The 26,753-nt window shown below is 38.1% G+C and overlaps 1 long non-coding RNA gene across 2 annotated transcripts; it reads right to left on the reverse strand.

Moving 5' to 3' along the window:
- Positions 1–2,398: 2,398 nt before the first annotated feature.
- Positions 2,399–26,133, reverse strand: LOC116216339. 2 transcript variants are annotated; one of them, XR_004158918.1, is made up of 8 exons: positions 25,437–26,133; positions 25,138–25,296; positions 20,445–20,512; positions 16,553–16,631; positions 15,217–15,442; positions 14,724–14,799; positions 7,610–7,705; positions 2,399–6,993 (listed from the first exon to the last, which is right to left on the reverse strand). It is a non-coding gene; the product is annotated as an uncharacterized LOC116216339 (long non-coding RNA). The 2 variants fall into 2 exon arrangements; XR_004158919.1 differs by lacking the exon at positions 25,138–25,296 and having other exon boundaries at positions 25,437–26,131.
- Between the last annotated feature and the right edge of the window lie 620 nt (positions 26,134–26,753).

Below are 26,753 nucleotides of genomic sequence, written 5' to 3' on the forward strand. Positions count from 1 at the left end.
TGGAAAAACTTTGCCAAAAAGTGCACTCGGGGACAGTGGAAACTATTAATGAAATTTTGTGAAATTGGATCTAAATCAGTAAATGGTTTCAAGCAAACAGGCAGTTTGCATTTGAATTCTTCATATGAAGCTAAAGGCTTGAGTTACCAAAATAATAAAATAAAATAAAATAAAATAAAATAATAATAATAATAATAAACATATTCAGTTACATTTTCTAAGAATTACCACTTCTCAATCTGAAACAACTGATTTTACTGGGTAAAGTATCTCCTAAAAGAAATATTTCATAATCAACTGATTGCATTGTTTCAACTTAGCAGCAAATGAGGTTAGTCAGATATTTAATTAAAACAAAGAAATACAAAAAACAAACATGAGAACAAAATCTGTTGTGAGCAGCCAAAAAAACTTGGAATTTTTTTAACTTAATCTTTCTACCTCCAGAAATTCAAGCTTACATGCCTGCTGTGCAGAACACTTCTCCTAATCCTCACTGACGTTTATTGTGATCATTCTCTGACTTGAAGCTAAGCAGAAGTACATATTTTGTAAATACTGGGAATCAAGAAAAAGACCTAGGACCATCGCAGTTGAAGATAGGCCATAAACAAAGAAGAGGCATCATGATTTCATGAATGAAGCCAACCTAAGGCAGTCATGAAGATTTAATAAGGCAGATGAAGATGACAGCTGTAAAAGCATCCACTCATCATGAGCTACACTGCTACTGCCACAGTGTAGCATTCTGTACAATGTCCACACCATCTGCTACTGTTGCAGATTCTTCACCTTCTTTGGTACAAGGTACCAAATGAAGCTCTTCATTTCTTCCAGCGCAGTATGCAAATAGAACTCCATGGATTATTCTAATTTATGACGATAGCAAACTTGCCAAGAAGAACAGGAACTGAGATCTTTATCATTGACATAGATGATGGGTTCTAGTGCACCCTCAGCAACTCTGCTGATGACACCAAGTTGAGTAGTGCAGTTGATACAATAGCAGGAAGGGATGACACCCACAGGGACCTGGACAGGCTTGGAAAGGCGTTCCATGTGAACCAAGTGAGGTTCAACAAGGCCAAGTGCAAGGTGTTGCACATGTGTCAAGGAAATCCCAGATATGTGTGCAGACTGGGAGAAAAACTCCTTGAGAGAAGACTTGAAAGGACTTGAGGTCCTGCTGAGCAAAAAAACTGGACATGAGCCAGTATTGCACACTTGCAGCTTGGAAGACTAACAGTATCCTGGGCTGCATCAAAAGAACAGTGGCCAGCTGGGAGAGAGAACTGATTGTCCCTTGTTCTCTGCCCTTGTGAGGCACCTTCTGCAGTACTGCACCGAGGCATGAGGCCCCCACCACAAAAAAGATTCAGAGCATTTGGAGCAGATAAACAAACTGGTCACGAAAGGCCACAAAGATTATTAGAGAGCTGGAGCACCTCCTATAAAAAAAGGTTGATAGAGCTGGGTTTGTTTAGCTTGGAGAAGTCCCTGGGGAGACCTCATCATAGCTTCCAGGGCTTGAAGGGAGCTTACAAAAGGAGGAAGACCAACATTTTACATGAGCAGATAGAACAAGGGAGAGTGGTTTAAAACTAAAAGAGAATAGATTTCGATTAGATATTAGAGGGGAATTTTTTACTCAGAGGGTAGTGAGGTGTTGGCACAAGCTGCCCAGAGAAGCTGTGGATTCCCCATCCCTGGAGGTGCTCAAGGCTAGGGTGGATGGGTTCCTGGGCAGCCTGGTCTAGAATCCATGGCAGGGGATTGGAACAAGATGATCTTTAAGGTCCCTTCCAATCCAAACCGTTATATGATTCTGTGATGGATCCATTGCCCCTTTACTGACAATTCCTTACCCAAGTCTTGGCCAGATTTTGTTAATTCAGGACAATCTGATTCAGCTATTAGGAGGAAAATAAGATTTCCTAGTATATGTTTGTGAGAAGACAGAAAAGAAAATAGTATATTAAAATGTCAGACATTTGCAAGGCAAACATCCAGAGGAAAATAAACAAATTTTTATGGCTTTTCCAAAAAAAGCAGTCTTAACACAGTCCTCAAGTTTATACTGTACATTAAAAAAATCTCCACTGCAAGCAAGCAAGAGTTGAGAATATTTTTTTGCCTACAGAAAAAGGAAAAGCATTGCACTCTGTACCTGCATGGAAATGTGGACGCATGTACACTTTCGTTATGGAAAACTGCTTACCTAATTGTCATGACCATTTTCATCATGAAAGCATTGTGTTGTTTTCCATTCAACAGAATCAAGTCAAACTGACTCTATATTAACAGCTTAAAGACCAGCAGAAACAATGAAGAGAATCACCCTTACGTAATTCTCAGCTGATGCTTGAGTTTGAAGTCTTGCCCAGCATTTCCATGCCAACTTTAGTAAAACAAGTTTTTTCAGGAGACTATACTTGCGTTCACTTTCCAGACGTAGAGCTGGGACAGGTGAAAACAACTTGGGAAGTGGGACAAGGAAGAGGCATTAGAATCTTTACTGATCTTTGTTGGATTAAGCATAGTTTTATTATTATCCTATTTTTTCCATGGTTTAAATAAAGGGCAAAAGATACACCACTTTTAATTCAGTTACTGTTAAGATGAGAATAATAATTATTTAAACAATATTGAGTGGAACTGCTTTCACTGGAACTGCTTTCACAAATACTCTGCACTCTCTATCTTTGAGCTTTCACAACACTTCAAAGTGTTTGCTGGCATGGATTAACCAGTTGAAATGTATCCATAACCTCTTCCGTAAGAGTAGGCAGATTTATCTTATCCAATATACAAGCATCTTCACTAAAGATTTGCAGCTCAGCTTTGTTTGTTAAATACAATTATGTCTATATTCCTAAGCAGTACCAAGCATTCTGTGGAAGAGTGGGTTTTGAGCAGTGTTCTATGTAGTAAAGAGGAAAAAATCCAGAGGAAAAAAAATCTGCAACCATGTGCAGATTGACTGCCACTAGAACTAATTTGATTAATGGCAGAGCTAGAAGAAGATTTCTGATCAGGAAAGAAAAACTTCTCAGCTTAAGGTGAACCATTTACTTTTTTTTTTATTTTACTTTCCCACTAACAATCTGTAACACATCTAAACTCTTACTTGGATTCAATAGTCACTATTTAGATTGCTGTTAATGTATCTAATGCACTTTTGCAAACCTGGACATCCACTGCACTTGTTGCTGCACGAACCCAATTAAAATATAATGCATTTACCAGCAGAGTACAAAGAAAAGTAGGAAAAAAGGACAAGAGAGTGGAGTTTGCTGACCATGCCAATGCCAGTGATTGACCTGAGATGTGGCATGCAACAGAACATCTCTGTTCCCCCATCATGGCCACTCTGCTTCCTGTAGCAGAAAACTGAAACTCTTGCGAGCTCTGTACACTCTTGATATTTTCAGCAAAAGGTTGTATTTCACTAGGAACATTGAAATGAAGTAGTCATCTAATTCCTTTATTTTAAAGAGGAGAAAATATTCTTCGCACAGCATTCACAAGCTGTGAAATGTCTCTGTTAAACAAGAACAGAAGGTACGACATGCAAAACACTTAAACATGTATGTCCCTATTACTAATTAATTATTAAAGGATTGCAGTAAGAGTAAATTTTCACTCATTGTTGATGATTCATAAAAGGACACCTACAGTAAACAATTATTCTCCTGTTTGGAAATAATGCAAATCTAAAGAAACAGATTAAAAATTAGAACATCAGTGTAAATATCTAGCTGTTGTTGTCAGACTGTTGTTACACTGAAGGTTGTTCACCTGTAGTATTGCATTAATTGTGATTCAGATTAAGTTCTACTACTGGGTTGCCCCTCTCCCTCCACAGAATGTCTTCTCAAGGTCATTCATTCCCATCTTAACCCCAAAGATCCGCAAGATACTTCTTGTGTCTTATAGCTTGGATATAAATTTAGTATGGATAATATTTTGAAAAACGTTACTGCCGCATGGTTCGTGAGTACTTTGGGAGGCAATGTAGCAGACAGGCAAGGAGGCAGGGTGTTTGCAGTGCACAGATGGTCCAAAGTAGAAAAACTTGGCTCAGCAAGGAATTTCAGAAGGATCAGCTGAACCTGGTATGTAGAGTTCTGCAGAACTGGTACGGAGAAGTGACTTTTGCTCCAGGCCAGCACTCTATCCTATTCCCTTGTGCAAACGGTGTATTAGGAGATAGAGTGAACATGTGAACATTTGTAGGGCAGTAGTTCATCGCTACTTTCCCCTGTGAAGAATATACCCTTATCACAGACAAAGCATGCATTATGAGCCCCTCCTCAATTCTGTCCCTTGCTTAGGAATGCTTCAAGGTGTCAGCAGCCATAAGCTCAGATGGAGATTTTCAGCAGAAGAGAATCTGGTCACATTTTTTTTTTTTTTTTCTGTCTGAGAACCAACATTTTAATCCCAATTTTAAGACTGAAGAGACTATTATAAAAATATATCTTGCTTACTAAGTAAAAGGGGCTTTACAATGAGCAGGAAAATAATTTATTAGTTTAATTCCATGGAAAAGCAAAGGCATAGACAAGAAGACAAAGAGTACTTACCATATTTTTTTTTCCTACTTAGAGCAATGGAAATTATTCTGCCTAAGTTTGCTTTGACTTTTGTAAGTACATGTGTCTCTATACATATATTCCTATATATGATATCTTACATGATAGCAGATTCTTCATGTAAGACCTGCTTCATAGACAAGAATATCCAAAAATACGCCTATCATTCATTAACTGTTTTTCTCCTTACATACAAAACCATACAGCTTGCTTACTCCAAGTATTCAGAGATTTCAACTTTAATATTAACAAAAGTAGTTTTAAAAATCCAGTATGTTCTCCTTCGTCTAGTTCGTATTTCACTTCACATACAAGTAGATAGGCTCATGGATAACCAATTGAAACAGGCTAGATAGCACTTGAATAATGCCAGTAGTCATTTTCCAATTTTCCACTTTGATAAATATCAACTCTAGGTCCTTTTGGGAAAAAAAAAAAAAGATTTATTTATTTCAGTATCTACCACAATTTAATTTCACTGTGATTTATGCCCATTATCGTCTTTTTTCGGTGGAAGCAATCATTACTCCGGCAATTGAAATTAGAACTAAAACCAATGGAAAATGTGAGTAAGGTGAAATTTTAAATCTTTACAAATTCATTTGAAAAAAAAAAAAGTTTTTTATAGATTTCCAGTGGAATCTATGAGAGTCGTCAATAAAAAATTCTTATAAACATACTGTATTTTGTATTTTCTATTTATTTGATGGCTTTGATTTTTAAATCAAAATGGCTAATTATCTCAGGTATGGATATTTCTGTGCCTCCTATGACCAACCAAAATAACACATCCAATAAAATATCAGAAAATTATTTATCTGAAATATATGATGGTGTATTTATTTGTGAAACCTGTTTACTTTGGAGGAATTGTTGTGGGAATTAATCTTCTTCTATTCATTAAATCTGAGCGTAACTAAAAGCAGTGTCCATATATCATGTGGAAGTCTGTCTATTGTTTGGAAATATGAAGTATATGTGATTATTGTGCTTTTACTACGAGTAAGATTAACAAGTCCTTTCACCATGCTGACAGAGGCTAGACTATTAACACATTTGTAAGAAATTAAAATGTATCATAGCTACCATAGGGGCTGTAACATGCAGCCCCTTTTTACCACGTGTCTCAAATTTTCTTACATCCTAAATGAGGAGCCCCAAAGTTTACTTGCCCTAGAACTACAGAGCAGAATATTTGTTAATATACTTGCTGATGTCATGATGAAACTCAGACTATAATCTGCTAAGAACAGAGGTTGCCAGGTCAATCTTCTGATAAGTATAGCTGATTTGCTTCGATAGAGCAATGGAAAATATGCAAATTCACAGGGTTACTAATTATCTTGGGAAAACTTAAAGAAACTGGTCTGAACTATCCTATAATTAAAACCATCCAGATAATGTAAATAATTGTCTTATAAACATTACACATAGGAAAATTTCTGCTGCTATCTATTCTGTGACCTGTCTTTGTATTTGCCAAAATCTTCAATACATTTTAAGCTCATTAAGGTTTAGCTCCTGCCAAGGACTTTCTGTCCCAAGGCACCCTGCCCTCACAGGTAGCATTCACATTCCTGGCTGAAGTCTAGAACTATAACAGTGTTAACTATTCACAGCTGAGGTGGCACCACACCACGTGTCTGTGCTCCCTGGCATCGCTAATACTGGGGGTGGGGCCTGCACTGAGTTTTCAGAAGTACTCAGAACTTTGAGTGAAAACATTGAGACCTGGAAATGTAATAATGGAGTGGAGTAGTGGCTTGAGATGCATAAATACAAAAATCAAGGGTACTATATGTAATTTAATATCAGCTCCTTGTTACTTTGTTTTGTAAAGCTTGTGCATATTTTCTTAGCTCATTTTTTATCCAAGCACCTTTCCAAAAATGCGGTGAATCAGAAGAACCTTAGCTCCAATTAGACTTCTAACGAACTGTATGTTTGTAAAGCATTGTAAATAAGTACTTTCATCACTTAAAATGACAGAGTTCTTTGTACAGTGGGCTCAATGATGCTGGGTAAATTACGTTTAGTAAACATTTCCTATGGACATGCTTTGAATACATGTTCTAGACATCTGTAACTGGGCATCCAACCATGAAATTTCAGGTTTCTTCTGACTTTCCCAGCACTCTCTCTCGCAGTATGAGAATAGACTCACTAGTGTCTGTAGAGGCTCTCAGATCTCCTGGTGATGACTTGCAGAGGAAAGCTCGTGAGCTAATAAATAATACTAACGTTGGAAGGAGATTTGGCCTGTGCAGAACAAAAGCTGCTAGATAGATTGAATATAGTGTATCTGCTCATCAAAGGAGTGTCGCATATTTCGGTCTCTTGAGTGAAGCCAGGTCCAGTGTAATCTATAGATTTAATCCAAAAGTCTTTGCCAGGATAGCTGAAATAAAAGACAGAAAACAGCAATGCTGAAATTTGTTGGTTCTGGAACATTTGAGTTTGCAGCCCTAAGGATGTTGTTAGCACAGATTCTGTAGGCCTGCATGCATTTAATGTGTTTTATAGTTGGGTCTGGTCACAAGAGAGTAGTGAATCAAAATTCCAATTACGTGAGCATTCAACCAGATCTATATTCAAAAATCAACCAGAATTTTTAAAACAGCTAGATTGAAAGACATCACATTATGTGGATCTTCAGATTTTGGTTGTGAACTTGAATGCAGATGAACTGCAGAGCTCCATTTTTCCTGACATATGGAGTGAATGCAGTTTCAGGAAATTATTGGTTGATGGTCAAGAAGGTCAGTCATTTATTACCACAGAAAAGGTGAAGGAGAAGCAAGCATACTGATTTCAGCATGCAGGGTGCTGAGGCATTGCATTCTCCAAGACTACTAAGTAGTTTGACTAGTTAGACTTCTAGAAAAAAGAAGGTTGGGTAAGATCAGTTTCAAATGTTTTTGGCTGGGAGATGTTCTTTTGCTGGGGCTTAATAGGTAAAATGAATTGCTGCAAGTATTCCCTTTGATAATACCAAAATATTTGTCAGAACTCACCACAGTTGCAAAATGGGGCAGAAGAGCAGCACAAGGATTTTTTTTCTGTCAACAATTCATATTGATGTTTCTTCCACCTCAGGAATAGTTTACAGTCTGTAGTCAACATAAGATAAAGTAGCATCTTATCACAACCCCAGATGGAACAAAGTCCCACATTCTTCACCAAAAGAACATCATTGCCTGACTCTAAAGGGACCTTAGACTAACTGATTAAAGAATTGATAGTTTATAAGAGCTGAATTTAATTTTGGCTGTGAGACGTTTCTATAGACCTTCAGCAGGGTCTTTAATAGCACTAGCATGAGGATATACGGTGAACCCTAAAATACCCTTCTGGGGGACTGATTTGAAAGTGTCTCTGCAGGCTTAGGTTGTTCTGGTATCACTTATGAGAACATAGCCTCAGAGGTGGACGTTAGAAGTCCAGCTCCATTTCTTTTGTTATCTATAACTTTTTATGCGTTGAATATTAAGCTTTTGTCTCTCTTTATATATTACTCTTACAGTACTCTTATTTTATTATATATTACTCTTATTTTATATAATACCCTTTTGTCTCTCTGTCTCTCCCTCAGAAATTTTCATTTATAAATACTTTTCTTGAACATAACATCTCTAGAGCAATATTTATACATTTTCTCTTCAAAATGGTAAAAGCTAAGGGGATTTGTTTGCAGAATTTATGAACCAGAAGTCGGACTAGTACTGAGTCAAACAACTGAACACAGCAACCAAAGCAACTTACAGTGCCAGATGGTGCAGGAACCTGTATCCCTGCAGTCTTTCTTAAAATAAATGGGGGACTCTGAGGTCCTTTCATTTCCACCTTTAGGTCTGCATTTGGCTAAAATCAGAAACAGTAGAAGGAAAGCAGGAGAAACGGTTGCAATTTAGGCTACCAGAAGTGTATATAAAGGACTTCTCTTAGCATTAGATACTTTTCCAGTCCAAAGCACAGAGGAAAAGTGTAAATACCTCAGAAGAAACTCAGTTTCTGTTCCTCTCTCTCTCCCGCTGGTTGCAAAATGTTGTGGAAGTCTGCCTGAGGCTCTGTAATATTCACACAGTCATTATCTATCTAAATCTAGGGCAGCTGAAGTTTCAATCACAGGTTCATCAGAGTTATTTTAGCAATAGAAAATGAAAGATTTTGAGATTTGATTGCATCAAAAAAGAGTCCTTTTACATTCTCAGAATGCTGCTAAGCTCATATCAACACTGCAGGTTACTTGCCCTCATGTTGAATTAAACCAGAGAAAGCTGCATGATATGATGATCAAATACTGTCCCTCCCAATCCCTCCTTGTCCTCTCTGCTTCACCTAAAGCTATCCAGCTAATCTGCTCTGCACTTCCCGCCTGTGGAAGTCCTTGAGACAGAAAAAGGCAGACTGGATGCACTGCAGAAATTCTCCTGGATTGCTGGCTATCACTTAGAAAGCTGAACAAAGAGCCTGTTACAACTCATCTAATCTCTTTTCTTTTTTTTTTTTTTTTTTTTTCCTGGTTGAGGGAGGCCACACAAGTCCTGCAGGAAGAGTTAAATCATTCTTAAGCATAAAACAGAATCATTCTTCAAAGCAATTCCTCATGTATCCAGAAAGCTATACTTTTTTTCTCTCAGATTTTCCCAGATGAAAAGGAATCATGATTCTGAATATATGCAATGTAAAGTTTATCCTTTTTCTTCTTCCTTCATTTTCTGTGTCATAAATCTGTCCATCCTATTTTGAAATTATATTCTTTGTCATTTTCTCTGCCATGAAGTTTAGAAATCCAGGAAAAAGATCAAGTCTCCTCAGCATCAGTCATTCTAACACAGAGCAAACTAAAGGTGGGAAGAATAGCTGGTAAAAATCTCTAATGTAACTGCAAATAGAGGCAAACATTAGATACATAGAGGCTAGTATTTCTGATACCAAACAGTGTCTAGGACAGTTGTCTCAGAATACCAACATCTTAGCCATTGCCACGACTTATGCCAAAAACATTTAAGTGGGAATCTGAAGAGCAGTTTATTGTGATTATTTACAGATAATTTCCTAGTCTTAACTCCCTAATGCAAAGATTAACATGAAGAAAAGAATAAAAGTTCTTGTTTCCATAAAAATACAAATCAAAACGGAATGACTTGGGTAGACAATGAGTGACAGAACTATCATGGAGGGAAGATAAGGAGTAAGATGGAATGGGGAGGGGGAAAAATATAAGACGGTAGAAATCTAAGAGGAGAAGCTGATTATTACAGATTGGGGAGTGTGAGAGAAGAAATGAGCAGCAGAAAGACTGTCAGGTGGGTCCAGGTGTTCAGCACAGTCATCAGCTGAAGGGAGCAGGTCACAATGAGTTCAAAGGTTCCAGATCATGGCTGAAATGAAGCTGGCTCTCAAGAAACAATTCAAGATAGCAATAAACGTGAAGGTGATGAATGTGATGCAGGTGTAAAGGAGATCAGATAAGAGGTGAAGAGTGGAAGGCTGGAGAAAAGCCAAGGTTGATGACGAGGAGAAGATAGGTCTGGCCGAGAGAGCAGAATAACTGTGGCATAGGATCTGCATTTGATTTGATGGGAGAGGAAATACTGCAATGGAAAGGGCAAAATAAAATACAGTTAAAACCATAGAGATATGATCCTGAAAGGGAAAAAAGACAGAGGAAGAGGAGAAATGAGAGCAGGAAAGTAAAGAAATTGTGAAAGCTGATGGCAAATGGCGGTCAGACAGGGAAAGAGAGTGTGCTAGAAATCTTTCAGTAGGCACATCTGATAAAGTTGTAAAGAGGTAAATTCAGCAACACTAACTCTTTCTTGGGTTCCTTTTTATAGGTATCTTTATTGAATGACCCACGTAAAATTGCAACATTCTCCATTACTAGTAAAATGTTGGAATTTATTTTGTGTTTATAAAGAAGATATGCGTCTAAGAAAATATATTTTCAAGAAGGAAGTGACATTAATTGCATTTAGCCCTTGCTTTTTGTCTAGAGGCTTAGTATTTGAAAAATTGTGTCTATTGAAAACAACAGACTTTTGTTTGGTGCAGGGATATCATATTGAATGGCGCTTGGAAAATGTTTTCCTTCATAAACACAGCAGAAACTTGCACAATAATTTCTAAGGATTTCATATTTTTAGGAGGGAGTTATTTTTTAGGGGGAATTTTTTTCTTAGGAGGAAGTTTTTCACATGGAGGGTGGTGATGCACTGGAACAGGTTGCCCAAGGAAGTTGTGGATGCCCCATCCCTGGAGGCATTCAAGGCCAGGCTGGATGTGGCTCTGGGCAGCCTGGTCTGCTGGTTGGTGACCTTGCATATAGCAGGGGGGGTTGAAACTCGATGATCATTGTGGTCCTTTTCATCCCAGGCCATTCTATGATTCTATGATATTTGCAAATGAGTCAAACCACTGGCCCTGACTCACCCACTATACTGCTTCAGATTTCTACTGTATAGAATCTACTGCACAAACAGGCATGCACTGGCATAATAGTAGAGTAATGCAGATGAGACACCTATCTTCTAGTTTTGTTTATGGACCATTTTGTATTGTAAAAGTTTTTGCCATTTGGAGCTTTTAAGGAGCATCTAGGAAGAGTAAGTTTATACGTGGCCTCTGCATTTCAAAGCAAGAAAACAAACAAAAAAACCCCAAACTTTTCAGTGGTTAGAAAGAAAACCAACTAAAGAGCAGAAAAAATGGAATGTGCAGATTTAGATTCAAATTTTCCAAAAGTATTTGGGTTTGGCTCATTATAGGAAAAAATGTAGCATAAGAACTGAATGCAAATTATCACCATTAATGAGCATATCCTAGAATCTCAGCCGCTGGCCAGAAATGACATTCTGCAGAAGAATAATAAAATCCTTGGGAGATCTCTAAAGACACTGTTCACTCTTTTCTTTCAAATGACAAATTTAGTCATCAAGAACACTGTCAGCTCAAGCACACCCAAAACTGCTGTGCTACTTGAATCCAGAAAAAGAGGTATGATAGTATGGCAGGACTGCAGCTATTATCAACATCTCACAAACTTCACTAGAGAGGACCACTTTGAGAAGCAATAGACAAACGGCTCTTTCATTTCTACTATTTAGCCTGGCATGCCTTGTCTATGACTGAGAAGGAGGATGACAGTTTTCTGAGATAAACCCTGCCCTTTGACCAGCCGCTCTTTTAGGAAGTAATTTGTTAAAACAAACTCTCTCTGTACATCACAGGACTGGTCTTTCACCACCTTGCTCCATTGCAGATCATTACATAAGCTTCCTGAAATAACATCTGTCATTCAGGTGTGCTAGGATAGAAGAACACTGTTAAGGAGAGGGGTTGTTATGCTATTGTGTTTGTAACTGCTGCTGTGATTTTTTTCTGGCTTATTACTACATCTGAATATATGGTTAATGATGGGCAAAGAGGAATACAGAGCACATCAGTGCCAAACCAAGAACTGAAACCTCAGCCACAGAGCCCACCAAGTTATATGATCTAAAATCACATGATATTAGAGGATAACCATGCTGAATGGTTGTGGGTTTTTTGTTGTTGGTGGTGGTGGTGGTATGAAAAGTGAACTTTTCAGCCTGAAACCTCCTGGCTTTCTCTTAAATGAAAACTGAGCTGAAAACTTCTGAGGAACCCTTTAGGAATAATGAAGCATAAAGCCAACTCTAAAGTCAGCAGAACTAGTTACAACACAGCCATACCCTAAAGAACTCCAATCTAATTTAGAGACAAATTCTGCTCCAAGCCATAATGGTATGAGTGTCGAATAGCAGACATGCAAATTTATTTCACAAAAATTGCAAGCATATACATACTGAAACTATAAGATCCAGACACATTTGTATGATTTTTTAATGTGCCGACTTAATTTAAAAAAAAAAAGAAAAAGAAAAAAGAAAAAAGGACACTCTGAAATAATGCTTTTTTACAAAAACATTGGATTAGATATTAACCATTGATGCTGTCTAGACAAACATTAGAAGGTTGAATGTATCCTTGACACAATACTTGTTAATTCAGTCTACTCAGGACTTACTTATACTCTGAAATTCAGTGTACTAAAGAGATCCAATCCAGTAAATTCTATGCATTATGCACCCCAGCCTAATAGGACTCATTAGTTAGAGTATGTCCTGTGCCAACACTTGGCTGAAACAACTTTTCAGCTTGTTTTCTGCATAGTGAAAGATCTGACATGTCTGGTTATGGATCTGGTGTAAAGGGTACGAGCTTGGATGTGAATGCATCATATCTTCAATGTCTGGATCACATTTCATGCAGCTAAGCCAAATTTTATAGTGTCTCCTTGCTGTCCTTCACTTCTATTCAGCGAGATATGCAAGCCTTGACTGCATAGCTCTCTTTATCCTCTTTGGGAAAATGAAAGGTAGTGGGAAACAACATTTCCAATACTTACAAGCAGATGCTGTGGCTAGCCTCTTTGCAAAGGATTCAGAAAGCAAACAAAGCATCTAGTATCTTTTATTACAACGTACATAATACCAACCTTAAATTTAACTGAAAATGTTCTCAATATATAGGCTGACTTTTTTACTGCTGTCAATGGATTTAAAATTGGATATATTTATATAATATGAGTTATATACTGCCTCTTTCTACATGAAAAACATCACTGCCCGCCATAACCTAATAATATAATTCTGATTTGCAGTAGACATGCTGTAGTTTGTTAACCATGACACCTCTCCAGAACAAGACAGATAGAGCATGGAAAGAAGCACTGAAATGAGGTTATGAGTGAGTAACAAAAGAAATGCCCAGACGTGGAAGATGAACATTCATTAAAGAGTAAGTGAAGCTGTAAGTGGTTGTTTAGAAACCTGAAGGATTGCAGGCTGTCAGTTGTCAGTGCTGAAAACATGTATTGGACGGGACGTGCAGAGTCAGCTAATGCTGTGCCAGCATTCCACAAACAAGCACCAGTAGGTATGCACCTGGAGCACTGATGAAGTCCATTTGTATTCCATGGGCTGCACATTAGATTGATATTCTTTCCCCCATACTTATCACTTAATCTCCATCTGCAGAGGTGCTTCCTTTCCATGTGATCCTGTATTTATATACCTATGATTATAGCAAGCAAAATATCTGTCCTTTGGTCTCTCTCTGTCACTTTAGGGAAAGAGCAGGATTGGGCACTCACCCCTTGCAGAGGGGCTGCTGGGTGCAGCCTCAAATGCATACTTGAAACAGCCTGCATGAACCAGATAGCCTCTTACTTACTGTTCAGCTTAGACCTGAGCTTGTTTTTCCATTTTTATTTACTGAAAGATGCAAGTGGTCATGCTAGCTAGCCGAAATGATAAAGTCTTTACCTCATTCCTTTAGACTTTTTTTCATTTGCTGAGAAACAGCCAGATACTTCTAGCTTTGTCACTGCAGGTAAATTACCGAGGCAGCTCATTTTCTTCCTTCCTTCTTCTCCTTTCCTATCTCCAAAAATGAGAAATGAAATGATACCTATTAAGGTAATGACAGATAAAACAGATCCAATTGCGTTACAGCACTGGCTCAAAACACAGTGCTTTGTGGTTCTCTGCACAGAAATCACCTGTTTCATAATGGTTTGCCTCACGTTGAAAGAGAGGAGGAAGATCTTTAGAACAATGTCTTATAAAACCACAGACTCTATGGCAGAGCTGAGCTGCAAGCTGTCTTCTGAAAGTCATATATAAATGAGTCCCATGACAGTTCACATTACTGTTATAAATACTAAAGGGATAAAAGAGACCTGACCTGGCACCCTGACTGTATTTTCCAAACATTACTTTGCATTCCTACAAGCCAAGTGAAAATCCCCAAGAACTGTTGGAGTTCCAGTGCTATTTCCCTGTGCTCTGCTGCCCATGTCCTCTGTTGGGGATTGCTGGTTTTTCTGAGACCATCTTGCCAGCTTATAAAGCCAAGAAGCACAGCCAGGAAGAGCAAACCCAGGTCTCCTGTACCTGCTACACATCACAGCCAGCCAGACACAGCCCAGGCAAATTCCACAGTGAGGAAAAGGTGTCACATAAGCAGGTGTCATCTCACTTATGTGACAAAGAGTAATTGGGCAGGGCTAAGAGTGCCTGAAATGCCAGGGCTCTTCACCTGCTCTGGGAGAGGTTTGCCTCTTGTTTCAATACAACCTTCTGTACCTGCTTCCAAGTTGTTTGCAGCACAGCATCTAAAAAACAGAATGCAGAGAAATGAGTTAGGACTACAGAAATGAGAGGAAGGAAGCACACGTAATAGTAAAAGTATAGGGCAGGGAGATGAGGTCATTTGTAGTTGTATGTACCTAATATTTCTGACACCCTCTGCCTGTCTGAGTTTCTCACTGGTGGGACTTCCACAGACCTTGGGGGGTATGTTCATCTTGTGAGTTCCTTGGAAAACTCCTTAGGGTGCCACTGTGCAAGGCTGTCCTTGGAATATTCTGAGCATCACCCTACTGTGGTCACATTCAGAGCAGCACAGACCTACATAGTGTACATGACACCACTGCAACCCAGAGAGGAAAACTAGGCCACAGACCGATGTCTGAAGTCCTTCAGCAATCTCTCAACCTCCTTCCTCCCACCACAGTTTTTGGTTTACTTACAGCCCTTTCTCTCAGGCAAACACTGGATCTTTCAATTAATTTCAAGATGTTGCAAAAATCCCAGGTGTCAGGTCTTATCTCATTCTCCTGAGCCTTGTGGACACAAGCTGCAGTGTGGTATTTTCAGTAACTCATGTTTCGCAGCCTCAGTGGAAGAGGTATCAAAGCACGTTATTTTTTTGTGATCTTGTTTATGAACTGTAAGATTCCTTCTCCAGATCTGGCCCTGAAGATAAGAAATGCTGTCAGCGTTAGGTAGGAAAAGATTTTCCCTGTGAATATTTACTGAGAAATAAGTCCCAGGGGATGGGGGAACTACACCTGTCTATGCAGGTGATGGAGCACTGGCACAGATTACCCAGAGAGGCTATGGAATCTCCTTCTTGAAGAACTTCAAAAACTGCGTGGACTTTGTCGTGGGCACCCTGCTCTGCGTGTCCCTGTGTGGGCAGGGATTAAGTCAGAGGGACCCAGAGGGCTCTGCCAACCTCAGCATTCTATGACTGTGTGTGTAATTCAGCACTGTCTGGGTTTTTCTAGGAAACTTCTGCTACCGCAGCAGCGAGACTTCTTGAGAAAATTTTTCTGTGCCACAAGAAGAAAGAGTCCAACAGTTTGTAATTAAAGTCATGTTAAGTATTCAGGCCAAAAGTTCCTGGTTTATGATTAAGAAAATAAGGAGAAAATAATCATTTGTAGGGAGGAGAGGAGAGCAGAAGAGAGGAGAGAAAAAAGAAAAATAGAAAAAGGGAAGAGAGAAAAGGGAAAAGAAAAGAAATAAAAAGAGAAAGAAAAAAAAAGAAAAGAGAAAAAAGAAAAGAATAAGGAAAAAATAATAAAAGGGTTTTTTGTTCTTTACATCTCTTTTTCAGGCAGGATATTCTAGGAGGTACAGTGTACCTGTAGCCCGTGAGTGACAGAATTAAGATAACTTGATTAAACCTTCGTCACAGATGCAAGATGAAGGGGAAGAGGAATAGATAGGATAGAAAGGATATTTTGATAGACATGGGACAAGTGTGTTCTCTGTCTCTGCTCAGGAACTATTTTAGTTTGCCAATGAAGCAAACAAGGTAGTTTATCTCTGAGATGAAAGTTTCTTTTCCTCTTCCTTCAAAATCTAAAGTATGAAACGTTTTGGAAAAGAGAGGAAAACAATATCAATGTGTGCATAGGTGAGACATTCTTTTTTGATAGACAATAATAAAGAGCTGTTGGTTTTAGGAGTCAAAGTACATATGAGCTGGCATATGGAATGTTTCTGAGAATACCTGAGCTGGAAAGAAGTCTATGAGTTTTCACAACAGAGCAGAGAGCATCCAGCTCCCTGCCTTACCTGCAGGTCATCCCCACAGCAGTCTTGCACTTTCCACTGATGGCAGCAATACTCCAAGTGCAATCATTCACCAGGCAGCCTGCCAAAATATATCTTGACTTGGTCATTTTCCACATACAGTTAATTCAGCTGCAACCTCCAATGCACTCAAATACTTTGGTTTAGCTCTTAGGAAGACACTACCTTGTTATTTTAACCACGCATATTTTTTTTTCATTGGTATTTCTCCAGGGACTTCCTGTGCAGACTCTTCTCAGCAGACCTGTTAGTGACCTGGCAGTGGCACCTCTAAGACACCACTGAGGTTTGCTGGCAGGTGATGGTATCTGCAGCAGTTCAAAATGCAACACTGTCATGAGCCATAATCACTGCTTCCCAGCTACTCACTTAACACTCATATCCAAAAGTGCCCCATGTCAGCACAGACACTGTGGGTTCAGAGTGGCTACAAAGAGCACCCAGCTGTTGTCCTCAGGCCACATGAGTGTGGTAAGCAAGCCTCAGCATGAGTCAGGTCAGCACTTCTGCAGGCAGATGTGACTCTGGGAAAAAGAGCAAGCTTCCTCACATCAGGATGCTTCAACACACTGTACTTACGTCCATTTTCTCTAATCCTTTCTCTCTTTTCAGGAAACAGCTGTTTACTTGTTCTACTCGTCAGCTGGTAAGCTGACCATGTCAACGTGTTCGAAATCAGAGGCATCACTAGTTACACTCTGACAGAGACATGCTCTCACTAACCTCCTAATGTATTCTCAGTATAAGGGTCATACGAGACTGCAAACTAAAGAGCCAGTCCAGAATGGCGCTCTCATTTCATATGAATCCACACTCACTTGGCATTTGTTTTCATTCTGTGATTAGAAGTAAACACACAGAAAATTACCATGTCACTTAAATTCTCAGTGTTCACTGAGAAGGAAAGGATTTTTTTCTGTGGTTCTGCAGTTTTTGCTGAGATAATAGTATTTTCCTTCAATAATACTTGAATGTTGCAGGATAGAATCAGGTAAAATTTATGAAACTCAATTTAGCAATTCATTTAGATATATTGACTTAATGAAAAGCAAAAACATATCTAAATAAGGAATCAAAAAATTTTTGAGCATTTCAAAGATGATTTGGAAAATAGGGCCTATTTTTGTCTGACTCTTTAAATGTAGCTGAATTTAACATATTTTTGCAGTGGCATGTTTCTGAAAAAGACAGCCCTGTGGCTGCTTCTAACAATCAGTTTTAGGCTCTCCTTGGCTATTTGTTCCTCAACCTGTGGCTTTCTTGGACTATGTCTGAGTGTGGGGTGGTTTTCAACAGTCTTTTGCAAGACCCCCAGTTAAGCTCTGTAAGGGATCTTCACAGTTCCCTGGTACAATATGCTGTAAAATATGCATTAAGAAAGGGCTCCCAAATTACCTGAGTACTGGTTATTTCAGAGAGACATGTGAGCACTGTCTCATGGCTCAGTGATTCATCCTGCTGCCCTGGACTCACCTGGGAGCAGTTTTCATGCTTTTCCTTTTCCAGCTGTTGGTGATGCTGTTATTTCAAGGAAAGCTGTGGGAGCTCCTGTGGCAATAAACTTGTTGGAACAATTCAGGAACTCTAATTAGTGTGGAATTCATCTGACTTCAGTAATTTTCTTCAGGAAAAGAAAACATACTAGGTCAGCATTCAGCACTAACCTGCACTGATTTCTAAATAGTTTCTGTTCTGGGCCTAAAATGCTGTCTACTAATACAATGACATTGAATAGTGTGGGTCTCTGTCACTCCAGAGATTGTTTTCCTTTCCTTGGGACATTGTAGCTGGCTGCAGAGAAAAAGCTTAGGTAAGATTTTTCTGGGCTAAAGGCTGTGGCAGGAGATGAAAATGGCATGGTTAAAGAGGATCATCTTGCAAAGAGATTATAGGATATTGGCACTGCATGCATTACTGTGTAAACTGAATCTTGTGAAAGGAAGATGCATTTCATAGAAGTTAACGTTAAAAAGAGATTAAGAAATGATTCAGATATGTGGGCTTCCATTCCTTCAGCAGTGGGGTGCCAGATTGATGAGGTGTTTCGTGTATGGCTTTTCACAATGAATCTATTACTGTTTGTGCCTTCTTGCTTGCCAAGTTGTTTAAAAGATAGGATGTAGATGATTGGTCCTCTTTTTCCATGGAGGTAATACTTTTTGGTGTTAAGAAATGGAATATTATTGGAAGAATGTGTGAGATCACCACACTGATGCCAGCAATATCCAAAAGAAGGAAGAGCTGACACTAAGGTTGTGGAAGACATTAGAGAGAAATTTACCCAAGTACAAAAGGGAGCATGTTCACATCTGCTTGATACTTAAACTCTTACAAATGTATTAGTATATTTTGCATTAAAATTTCATTGAATAAAAGCCATAAATGTAGAGATCTCTCTCTTTCAAAATATCTCAACATGATAGTTATACTTCTCTGGCTTGTTCTCTCTATCCAGTCTTGTGAGCTGGCTCATGCCCTGACAGTGCCTAGCCTTGAATGAGAGCCACCTACTTTTCTTGCCATGGATCATCTCTGAGGATGCAGAAGTTGACCCTGTTCCCCTCTGCCTCAAAAGACTTGCACACAGACCTCTACCTCCCAAATTGAGTGCTTTAACCAGTAGTACTTTGCAAAAGTAGCAGTGATGACATTTCCTCAACCAAGCTCTGGTGTTGTGTGTCCGATCTTTCCACCTGCAAACTCCCTGCTTGCTGTGCTGCCACAGACAAAGCTATGAATTGCACTCCTATAGCCAGAATTTTTGAAATTAAATGGTAACCATGCTTGGTATCATTACAGCCATGTCCTTGTAGTTCTGAGAAGTAGAAGAATAACCTTCAGACACAAATTTTTTTGTAAAGCAGGTGTGGAAATGATAACTAAATTTTTCCCTGCTGACCAGTGTATCTCAAACTGTCAGTTCCATTAAGAAAAAATACTGCAAATTCTTGTGCATAATGATAAATGGAAGGCACTTAAAACACATCAAAACTTGAAAAAGAATGGTGAGCCCCCATATCCAAACTAGCTACTCCTGTGCAGCAGTTTCTCACCCAGAATTTGGAAGAAAATAAATTCAAAGGAATGAAACCATCCTTTGTTTCTTTGCATCTTTTATACGGTAAACTTTTTCTGACGTAGATTATCTCTTTGATACTTTGGTACAAAGCAAACAGAACAGAATCTCTAGAGCAGAACTTTAAAAGGTACAGCTTTAACTTCATATAAATGTTTACTACTTCTCAAGATAAATTCTGTGTGTGGGAGCGGCCATTTACTGGACACCAAGTTCCTTATCATCTAGCATCACTAGACAAACTGAAGTACTTTCCTGCAGGGCTCTGTTTTCACCCCCTATTCAATCTTCCTCTCCCTTTGAAATGCTCTACTTTGCACGTTTCTCTTTGCTGAGCTTTCTTAAAATGCTTCTGGCAGAAGCATTTTTACAAGAGAGGAGGATGCCTTGGGCTTCTTCCTGGAAGCTAGGAGACACTCTGTATGGGGAGGCTGACGCCAGCCATGCAAAGTGGGTAGGTCTGCAAATTTTTTTTGACTTTGAATAAACAGTGGAAATCCATTATTTACTGAGCGTATTGTAAACATGTGTTGCAGAGATGTCTTCTTATTGTATCCCTGTAAAAAGTAGGGCAAACCCCACGCAGGAAGAAGGAAGGGCCAAAACATATAGCAGAATGAGACTTCTTTGAATTCATTTTAAAGCCACCAACAAATGCCTGGCGTATTAACTTATACAAGAAACAAATAAAAAACATTCAGGATATCTAATAACATCAAAATGAGTGGGAGATTTGATAATGACATTCCGGAATCAACTCTGATTTTTTATTTTTTTTTTCCTTAGAAAAAAACTTACTTAGTTTAGATTGTAAAACAAGTGTTATTTTGCTAGTTGATTGCTTGAGGAATATCCACGATACGTAGCTGTGGAAAAAGCAAAAATACTGTGTTAACTCTAAAAAGAAAGGAAATATTGCAATAACTTTAAGAACCTTGTCAAAGCTTGCATCCATGGTGCTACTGGCTGGCTGCATTTCCTAAGGAAAACTCTTCAATGCAACATGACAGAGATTGCTGGAAAATCTTTCCTACATATTTTTTTAACAAAGTGTAATAGTAAGGCCATAACAACAATTAAAGTGAAAAGTACTAATCACTGGTTGAAAGAACTGATTACTCAAGTCAAGAATTCAGCCTCAGCAAGATGTAGTTCATCCCAGTTGTGACACCAAGCCTCCAAGCAAATGTTTGCAGTCATTTTTTTGACAGAAAACTGAATTTGAAAAAAAAAAGCAACAGAAAATATTTTTGAAAATACTGTATTTCTCCAAGAAAAGCAGATTTTCAATAAAGAAAAAACCCACAACTTCTTCTGTGGAAAATAGCCAGAATTAGAGCTAAGGTTTGGTTTTCTATCATTATAAATTCTATTTTCTTGCAATTATCAGATGCAGCAATCTGTTTTAACACACTTGTCTATCTTCAAACCTTTACCCCATTTTATATTTGTAGCAAATATCTTTGCAGACAAGGTAGTGTGTATCTCCTCTGCCATAAACTTCTCTTGTTTGCTCACACTGATGTTCCCTCACTCTTAAGGCTGGCATGAACCAAAAGAAACTTTTCATGGACTATAGAAACTTTTCATGGGCTTTAGACATTAGACACCTTGGTGTATTTGGAGTGGCTGATCACAGATCTCGGCAGAAGATGGAAAAATCTGAATATGGCCCTGTAGAATTCAATCCTAAACTAGTGCTTTCACTGTGACAGCGTAATATTACAGTTGAAACTACTGATGAAAAGCTTACCACTCCCAGTGCTCAAGAGAAACAAATTGCAGAATGCAGAATAAATGAACTGTTGTACTCAAATCTCACATATCAGGAGAAAGGTTGTAGGAAGCAGTGGAAGGTTAGCTTTCAAGAAGAGTATATTGCAAACTACTCAGCTTTACCTTGGAAAAAATGCTTATAATACCTTCTATATCAGTTGGTAGATAACAGATAGTGTAGAATCACTGGCTAAAGTTTTTGTTTTAAAGAATTGCATATAAAGATACTGAGCCAGGGGTTTTCCCTGTTCTAACTGCCTAAAATGCAATTCAGAAGAGAAAAAACATCTTGAAATATATAACACCATAATCAAATCTCTCTATCATTAATACTAATAAAATAGCCCTTCTTCTAATGATTTCTGTACGATAGCATTATACTTCTGTAAATATTTTCCGTGAAAATACAATGATGCAAATTATGTTTCTTTCTTTCCTAACATTGAACATAGGAACTTACAGTTTTTCATTCAAAATAGATGAAAATTTATTCAATTTTAACATTTTTGTCTTTGGTGGTGGAGGCAACCCTTGGAATCACAAATATAATTTTTCTGCTTCCCTATCTTTCTTTTTCACGAGAAGACTGGAGGGTAAACTTGAGAGGAAAAAACTGAAAAGCTCCATGTTACTTTCATTTTGATCTGTACTTAATAGAATTGTGTCATGGTTTTATGATTTTTTGTTAGTGGTATTCCATATCATAACATCACGTTGTGCACTGGGAATCAAAGAGTTAATGCTTCAGTTTTGTGGATTACCGATATTTCCAGGTACATGGTTTTCAGAAGAGCAGAGGAACTACAAATCCCCAAAGACTTCACTGTTCTGTTTTTATTTTCTGTTTAGAAGGAAAGATAAACTGCTTGGGAGTCATGAGATTGTCCCTTCTTTTACTTTCCATGCCTGCAGTGTGTGCTCCTGAGCTGTCTCACATTCAGCACTGGTGTAAGGCCTTTGTTTTTGGACACTCTCTCTCTCATTTACTTGATTTATTAGCTTCAATTCCAATTATATTGTGTTATCTCACATTCTGCTATATTTAGTAAATTAGTTTTCTCCCTTAGCTTGTTGTTTTTAGGCTCATCTCCCTACCTTTTCCCTATCCCTCTTCCCTTATCTTGGGGCAGAAGTCTGTGGGTCCCTCCACTTCATTAGTCATGGAATTAGGCCAAACTGAAACCTGAACCATTTTTTTTTTGTTTAAAGATCACCACTTAGAAACTTCATTGAATACCTCTGTATAAGATTCAGTTTTACGTACAATTTTTTTATCCTCACTCTTTCATCCAATTAGGGGTAGATCTCTGTGATATCCACCAGGATATCACAAAAAGGCTTGACTTCAAGAGAAAAAATGATATGGTTAAAGAGCACAGATTTTCTACGAACGTAAGCTGTACCACATCTTACACAGAATTCCTCTGTACAACAGTCCAAATGTGGGAACAACGGGAGAATTTGAGATTTATTTGCCCAACTTCTATTTTGTTATTTCTCCTTCCTTTTTGTTTTTGTTTTGGTTTTTTTTAGTAAAGATCATCCTTATATATTGAGCAGAGAGGCTGGATTTACAAAGTAGTTTATTACCACATATATGACCATATGCTGTACAGAGAACTTGCTCTCTCCATTAATCTTTGGAGTAATACTTTTACTGTAGGACCCAATCCTTCTGGGAGTAGTTGGCAAAGAGCAGACTAGCAAAAGGGACTTTCTAGTGACTTTCCTAACAGACAAAGCAATAATTCTGATTGTACAAACTGAAAAAACTGGTCAAATCATGAACTCAGAATCTGGAGATGGTTTGTTCATTTAGTTCCTTCCTATAACAATGCAAGATTGTTCTCAACACAGTGTTTAATGCAATGTGTGCTGACTTTAAACAAACTAACCTTACAGTTTTCCATCTATTTAGCTGTGCATTTCTATTCACAGTTTGACAGGCTGCAGGGAATTATTGCTGTTATTCAATCTATAATTCACTTGTCAAGTTAATTGTCACAACTCATACTGCACTCTAGAAATGCTAACTCTTCTCAGCTATCTCATCAACTTTAGGACAACATCATTCATGCCTATAGCATTCCTGTTAGCCAGGATATCTGCATTTATTGATTCCAGGCAAACCAAGTCGATGTCATCAAATATGAAGAAAGAGACAAAAAGATATAGAGAATTAATAAAAAGAATTCAACCTAACTAAATATTCTTAAACATGTTAAAATGTTGCCTCTACTGCCTAGTGTAGCATTTACATGTCTGTTGGCTCAGTTCTGGTTATAGTCAGACAGATGTTGACTGACCTACAGCTTTATAGGTATCAGAGAAAAGGTCCAACTTTTATCCATGGCAATATCAGCTCTTGCTTTCATTTGCAGATTTGCAGCTGGTGACCCTTGTTCTGTGTCTAATCCCAAAGGTCCAATTTCCCTAAGCATTTATTTTTAAAATATTGACTTTAAGGGAAGGGACAAAAAAAAAAAAAGGAATAAGTCCTGAACAGCCATAGGAAAGGAAATGGTTTAGAGAATGACATCGCTGGCAGCAGATTTGGAGCACTGGACTTGAAATGCTTGTTAATAGAAACACCAGTACAGATCTCTGGCTGTGACCAAAAAGATAACATGCTTTGGCATGGACAGTAACTCTGCCATCCAAAAGAGTCGAAGCATAATGGTGGTAGAGTGTGAAGTAAAGAGCAGAGAAAGGCACATCTTATGACTTCCCCAGTTCTGAAGAACAAATTCTTTGAAGGTGAAGTCACCCCAAACTCCAGCAATAGCTTGGCAGCCATGATTACAGACTGAACAGTGAAGAGTGGACTTCAACTTACTCATCAGGCTTCTAAAAGAGGAGAAGTTGTTTCCCATTTTGGCAAATGAGAAAGGCGAAACACAGAAAATTCACTGAGCAATGCATTTATTCCTCATTTATTTCCTCAGAGTATTTTCTAAAAGTACAAAAAATAGCCAGACAGTGTTCATATTAATGATGAGGTGTTTAAGGTCCTGTGGCAAATCATATCTAATTGGCTTAATGAAAAGAAAACAGGACAAGTTCTAACTTTTACAAAAATATGTTTTTTTCACCATTGTAGCAGGAACCACTAACATGCTAATTCTACATAAATTATGTAAGCGTCCTTCAAATATTAATATCAATGTATAATATCCCAAACTTTATGTAAAAACCAAGGAAAGTGATGGTCTCTTTTCATTCTATAAATGTACATTTCTCATCTTAAAATACAAACCACTGCTGATGATCATTTTAGCTTAGTTTTATCCCATGCAACCTAGTGACCATGGCTTTGAAGGGAGTCAAGCACTGGTACTTAGCCACATTAAGCATAGCAGTCATGAAAAGGGAATCAGTGTAAAACCAACTAACAGGAAATATTTGATTCACGCTAAGGTTGTTAGGGAAGAAAAGGATGATCTCAGGTCTGCAATGAAGGAAGGAATGGTGAACTCTACTTTGAATGTTTTGATATAGCTCCCTCAGTAAAAACAGGAAGCAAGGCCTAAAGTATAAAAACTCTGAGAGTGGAGAAGAAATTGGAGTTTGTCTGTGTTCAAGTAAAAGAAATTGATTGCATGGACTCCTATAGCAACCATAAATCTAAGCTACTCTGTGGCTTATAAATGCTAGTGATTAGCAGAGAGGAAACTGAGGTAACAAGGGGGGCAAAAGAACGAACTGCTGAACTCACTGTTGTAACATGAAGCTCTGTTCTCAGGTTGCAAATGTTTTGATTAGATTTGTGAAAAGCTTGATCATACTGTCATTGAGTTCAAGGAAACTTTGACACAGAGTTTATCTGGCAGGTGCACCGCAGAATCAAACAGGACAAAATCTTCTTCACTTGGAGCTGAAAATTTGGATGACAAGTTCATATTTAATACTGAAAACCAGTTTATCAAAACAAAAATCAGTCTGAATGTGAAATCTAATAAGGGAGATATAAGAAATCTATATCTCAAGAAGACAGAGAGCAATGGAATTGCTTACCTGTATGATCTTGCACAAAGCTCAGAGCTGATGGAAGATGTCATTCTTCTGATTTTCATTATTGCCTAAGTGCAGACATTTTTCACGACCTGCAGCTGACTTCCATCCTAGCTGCTTGGCTTTGATCCTTAATGTCAGATTCATAATAGCATTATTAATAACATTAATTGATTGTCTTATAGAAATACTTTTTAATCAAGTGCAAGTATCATTGCAAAGCATATGGCAAGTAGCCTGCAGCAAACTAGTCTAACACTGACACAACTCCTCCTAACTCTAAATGCTTTAACTTTGCCAATGCTTTTGGTTTTATCCTGTACTTTAGCACATCATTTGCATTGCACGTATTTAGGCCAGGATTAACTTCTGTTGGAATACTTTCTCTGAAATTAAATCCCACTGCTTTCATTCTGGGAGTGAAAATCCTTTCCAGAAATTCTTTCCAGCCTCTCAGTCTTCTTTATAAGTATCCCATGGCTGAAAGGACTTCATAATGCAGATCTCATGCATTTGCACTCAGCTGTCCAAATACACGGATGACCTGGACAGTTACAATCACTCAGTGCTTTAGTCTGTCTTGCTTTAGCTTTTTGGAAACAACTCTTCATTTTCTCCAGTGTAAGCTCAAATCAGCAGCTCATTATCACTGAGCAGTACCTCTAGGAAATTCACCAGCAATTGTTAAAATTAAGGGAATGAGGCAAGTAAGTAAGCATATGTTGACAGGTGCACATAATCCAACAGTTTATTGCTACCATGCTGGAACGTAACTGCCTGGAAGAAGGAGGAAAAAGCAGATTTTTTTTCATTAAGTTGTTCCAGTCTTAGAATTTCCCAAGGGTCCAAGTTGCTTTAGAACAGATATATTTCTGTTTGGATATGGAGCCTGTCTGCAAATGACTCAGAATGTGTTTCAAAATTTGAAATCTTCAAAGATTTCTTCATCTTTTGACTGCAAAATATAAACAATGATTCAAAGATAATCTATTGAAAAAATATGTCATTTTGCAGTAGACCTCGCAAACTGATCATTCATTTCACTAAATATTCCAAAAGCAGACACGGATGAAATGAGAAATACCACACTAAGATTAACAGAACAATTGAAACCGAACTTGCTCAGAAATTAAATTTTGTACAGGAGAAACAAGAAAAAAAAGAATGCAAAAAGTTTTTAATGACCTTATCAAGTCAAAATGCCAACATGGGTAAGTAATTTAGATTTCAAAAATAATGTAGGTCATACTTTCCACCTCGCTTTGTACCCTTTGCTGTGTTGTTACTATATCATCTGTTGCCCAGAGCTTCATGAACTGG

Source organism: Meleagris gallopavo, chromosome 2 (genome assembly GCF_000146605.3).
Source record: "Meleagris gallopavo isolate NT-WF06-2002-E0010 breed Aviagen turkey brand Nicholas breeding stock chromosome 2, Turkey_5.1, whole genome shotgun sequence".
Lineage (NCBI taxonomy): Eukaryota > Metazoa > Chordata > Aves > Galliformes > Phasianidae > Meleagris > Meleagris gallopavo.